General features: G+C 41.8%; 1 pseudogene; it reads left to right on the top strand.

Annotated features, from left to right (window-relative positions):
• The window catches only part of LOC104771731, a 2,776-nt pseudogene extending 1,671 nt beyond the window's left edge, over positions 1 to 1,105 (top strand).

Raw genomic sequence — 5,301 nt, 5'->3', positions numbered from 1 at the left:
TTTCCTATTTTTTTTTTTTTTTTTTTTTTTTTTTTTTTTTTTTTTTTATGTGAAGAACTTCCGCCAACTTGCGAATGGACGGTAAAGTCAAGCCATGGATGATTCAAGTTTTCATCAATTTCCGCGGAGATCAGTTGCGCAACAATTTTGTGGGCTATCTAGTGGATGCACTTCGGAGAAGTGAGATCAACATCTTCATAGACAATCAGGAGCAACGAGGTGAAGACCTCAACACTCTTTTCAAGAGGATCGAGGATTCTGGAATTGCCATAGTTGTGTTTTCAAGCAGGTACACAGAATCAAAATGGTGCTTGGAAGAGCTTGTCAAGATTAAAGAGCGTGTGGAACAAGGCCTGCTCAAGGTGTGATGATGAACATGCATATATATATAAATCGTATCTAGGGAAATTAAGTGAATTAAGATATGTAGGTGTAGATTATACATTTTTGACACATAATACTAATTTTGGGGTTACTCTATCTCAAGGTGCTTCCAATATACTACAAGGTGAGTCCAACCCATGTGAAAAGACTTAAGGGAGAGTTTGGTGACCATTTCAGAGATAAAGAGTACATGTACGAGTTGGACGATCCTAGGATAAAGCGATGGAAAGAGGCAATAGCATTTGTATCCCATAAGTTTGGCCTGACTTTGGATGAGAAAAGGTACGTACTAGAAGAAATCTCTAATCTGTAAACAAAAAGTTTGACATATTTCAACATATCTATCAAATGTATAGCATGATTTTTTTTAATTAGATATAGAAAACTCTTCGAAATCGTCTTTTTTTAATTGCAACTTTTTAATGGTAAGTATTAGTATATGCACGTTGGTGTGTGAACATTAAAAGAACTCATCTCGACATTTTTCTTAACAAGTGTAGCAGCGCATTGGAGATCGATTTTGTTGAAACTATCGTTAAGGAAGTGTTGAGAATGCTACAAGCAATATCCAATGTGGAAAGGGGCCAATCCTCTCGCTAACCTTTTTATGTGCGGGGAGAGTTAAGCCAAGCTGGAGCTCAGTTTGGATGGTAAAGAATCACACCTGAAGAACCACCACTAAAAAATGATCCAAAACGAATTTTTATTTATTTTATTTAGTTAAACAAAAATAAATCGTTATCATTTTTCTAATTTTCATATTTTGTATCGCCATAAATTAATACTCTTGCTGTAAAAAGAAAATGTTTTGACGTAGATAATGATTCTGGTTACTACTCTACGTAAATAAGTAAAAAATATGGAGCTCCTTTAATAGAACTTCTGTTTTTTTTTTTTTTCTTTTTACAACAAATACAAGATTGGCTCAAATAAGCTAATGTGAAGGAAAATCGTTAACAAAGGTAACTAAATACGGTGAAGTACGAGCATGTCGTGCAAGATTATCCGCTTTACCATTCTGGGAGCGAGGGACGTAGACCAAAGAAAAAGAAGCAAACTCCTCCTTATCCATCTGTATGTCCTCCAAATACGGTGTGAAAGCTGGCCACTCAGAGGGTGAAGACACCATCTTCACTAAATCGAAGCAATCGGTGAGAAAAACAACTGATTGATTATCCGCTCCAATCATACAACGCATAGCCCAAATAAGGGCCTCAACCTCAGCATGAAGAGGAGATAAACTACGGCGGTGGTTGGCAGCACCCATAGTAGGGGCATCACGCCAGGGCGAAGTACAAAACCATCCACTACCCGCAAAACGATCTGTTGCTTTCCAAGAGCCATCTACAAAACACATATAGCTCGATGGAGATCTAGGGAAACCTAAATCCCCACTTACGTGATGTCCTATCACCCCAGAGATCTCCGGGGTGCGTGCCATATCATCCACTTGAGCCAAGGCCCAGGCTTTCGCCTCATCCTCTGCTAAACACAAGATGGCTAAGGGATTGGAATCAAGGTTACCAAAATGTTTATCATTACGCGCTTTCCATATATACCACAGAATCCAAGAGAAAAATTCATAGTCCGGAACATTTGTGAAGCGCCAGAAAAGAAAGTCCATATTTGTGAAAACCGACTCCGAAGGAAAGGAGCCCGGGCTCGTCGGGAAACGCGACAAGGCCCAAACTTGCCTAGCTGGTGGACAGGTAAAGAGAGTATGATTTATCGTCTTCTCCTGAAAACCACACAGACCACACGTGGCATCACAACTCATACCACGTCTGCGGAGATTTGCCGTAACCGTAACACAACCGGAAAGCACCTGCCACATGAAATGACGAAGCTTTGGTGGACATTTGATCTTCCAAACAAAGGCCTGAAGCGGCACAATATCGGGTCCAAATACCTTCGACTCAGAAGAAGCCGTTGTAGTGGAACGAAGAGCATGATATCCTGACTTAACCGAATATTTACCAGACTTAGTAAAGTGCCAGCCCAAGAGATCCGGAGCATTCGGTTGTCGCATCGGCAAGGCGGAAATTATAGCCACATCTTTCGGTACAAAAGTAGCCGTGAGTTGAGCCATATCCCAGGAGTTGGAACTCCTGTGAATAAGATCTGTAACTCGAAGCAAGGGATCAAAAGGTAACCCTGTGCTTAGTGCTGTTCTCGGGAATTGAGCAGGGATCCATGGGTCAGTCCATAAAGAGATGAAAGCACCAGATCCTACCCGTTTAATGAGTCCTTTATTAACCAGAAAGCGAGCAGAAATCATACTCCGCCACCCATAGGATGGTGAATAAGATTTGATTGGATCCAAAGGATCAGAAAGCCGATAATAACGACTTTTAAAAACTCGTGCAAAAAGTGAATCCGGTACTGTGATCAAACGCCATAGCTGTTTTGCAGGCAGCGCAGTGTTATAATCATCCAAACACCGAAAACCAAGACCCCCTATATCTTTACCATGACAAAGTTTATCCCACGCGACCCAATGTAGCCCGCGTGATTGACCGGACGAGGACCACCAGAAATTAGAAATTGCACTAGTCAATTTCCTCGTAACCGTCTTAGGTAGACGGAAACACGACATAACAAAGGTAGGAACAGCCGTAGCAACGGACTTGATCATTACCTCTTTACCGCCTTTGGAAAAAAGTCTAGCCGGCCACCCGCTTACCCAGGCCTGAAGCTTGTCCTGGACAAACGAAAAAAATTTCGTCTTAGCACCCCCTAGACTTTCCGGAATACCTAAGTAAGAGCCCATCCCACCCAAGTTCGTAATTCCTAAGACCCCTTTCAATTCCTCCCGAAGATCATTGTCCACCGTATGCCCAAATTGGACAGATGATTTCTGAAAATTAATTTGTTGACTTGATACCCTTTCATACTTCCTAAGAATCCCAAGAACCACCTCACACTGCTCTTTTGTAGCCCGACAGAAGAAAAGACTGTCATCCGCAAATAAAAGATGGGATATGGCGGGACTAGCAGTCGAAACCTTTATCCCAGTAAGTAACTTCATGCGCTCTACCTTCCGGAAATGAGCAATAAGTACCTCCGTGCAGAGAATAAAAAGGTAGGGGGACAAAGGGTCTCCCTGACACAATCCCCGACAAGGAATAATAGAACTGTAAGCTTGACAATTAATCAATACCTTATACTGTACCGACCGAACACAATACATAATCCATGATATCCATTTATCACAGAAACCGAATTGCCGGAGCAGATGTTCGACAAAAGACCACTCCACTAGATCATAGGTCTTACTCATATCCGTTTTGACAGCCATAAACTTCCCCTTGCAAGAAGGGTTTGTTCGCAGGCCATAGAACATCTCCTGAGCAATCAAAATATTATCTGAAATTAAGCGTCCCTCAACAAATGCGGATTGTGTTTCTGAAACCAGAGATGGTAAGATGGTATGAAGCCGCTGGCACAGAACCTTAGATATAACCTTATAACCAACATTACATAGGCTTATGGGCCGTAACTCCGTCATCCTCGTCGGTTTATCCACTTTTGGGATAAGACAAATATTGGTCATATTTAACCTATTGTCAAATTCCCCATCCCTCATGAAAGAATTAACCAATAAAACTAGATCAAACTTAACCGTAGCCCATGCTTTCTGGTAGAAAAGGGCAGTCATACCATCAGGTCCCGGAGCCTTATCTGGATGCATAATAAAAAGTGCTTGTTTGACTTCCTGCGTAGTAACCTCGCGTGTCAAGAAATCATTCGTCGCAGGAGTAATTGAGGAGGGAACCTCATCTAACATGTCCTGAAAATCCGAGGGATCCGAAGAAGTAAATAGCTCCTGAAAATAAGATTCCGCAATAGTTTGGACACCACTCTCCTCTGTCGTCCAAACACCCTGCTGATCATGGAGACCAACAATACGATTCCGAGCTCTCCGTTGCTTCGTTTGAGCATGAAAGTACCCAGTATTATGATCCCCAAGCTTCATCCACCGACTTCTACTTTTTTGATACCAATACACTTCGTCATCCTTATACGCCTCCCGCAACTGCCAGGTGAGGTCCGCAAGTTCATCCACCGTAGTGGCATCGTTTTTCTGGGCTGCCGCTAACTTAGCTTTTAAATCCTCAATTGTCTCTCTCCCATAAGGTAATTGTGCCTTCTGCCAACGAGAGATCGCCCTCCGACATGTGGTAATCTTATCCATCAAGGTGGGAGTAGCAGATATATTTTTGTCCCACCCGTCAGCAATCACATCATAAAAACCCTCTTTATCAAGCCATCGTCTATCAAAACGAAAACCACTTCGCCCCCTATGTACCTTGTCTTCAATAACCGCAACTAGGGGCTTGTGGTCCGAGGCAATCATTGAATCCCTAAACATATCATGCTATTCCTCATTGGCGAGAGCCCGATCTAACCGGCACCCTATTGGTTTCTTATCCCGCCATCCTCGCCATGAAAGATTATCCCCGAGAGAAGGGAATTCTAGGAGACCACAATGTCGAATCATAGTGTTAAAAGGCACAAACGAAGAAGCATGGCACAATTTTCCACCTCTCTTCTCATGATTGCCTTTTAGTTCATTAAAATCTCCAATTAAAAACCAAGGGGAATCCCTATTTAAACCAATCCGTGTTAACCGTTCCCAAACCAACTCCCGGTTCTTTAGAACCGGATCACCATAAACAAAAGTGAGATAAATTAATTTCCCTTTATACAATAATTCGCCATCAATTAGTCTGTTTGAGGCAGATAAATAGAAACATTATTGATTTTATTCTTATTATTATTATAAAAAAGTGCAAGACCCCCACTACAACCAATGGGTTCAACCGTTTTTAAATCAGAAAAACCAAAATGACCAACAAAAGGTTCTAAAACAGAAAAAGATTGCCTTGTCTCAGAAAGAAACAAAAACTCTGGCCT

The sequence above is a fragment of the Camelina sativa genome, chromosome 20 (genome assembly GCF_000633955.1).
Source record: "Camelina sativa cultivar DH55 chromosome 20, Cs, whole genome shotgun sequence".
Taxonomy (NCBI): domain Eukaryota; kingdom Viridiplantae; phylum Streptophyta; class Magnoliopsida; order Brassicales; family Brassicaceae; genus Camelina; species Camelina sativa.
The sequence above is the reverse complement of the archived record's forward strand: the minus strand, read 5'-3'. Positions and strand labels throughout refer to the sequence as shown.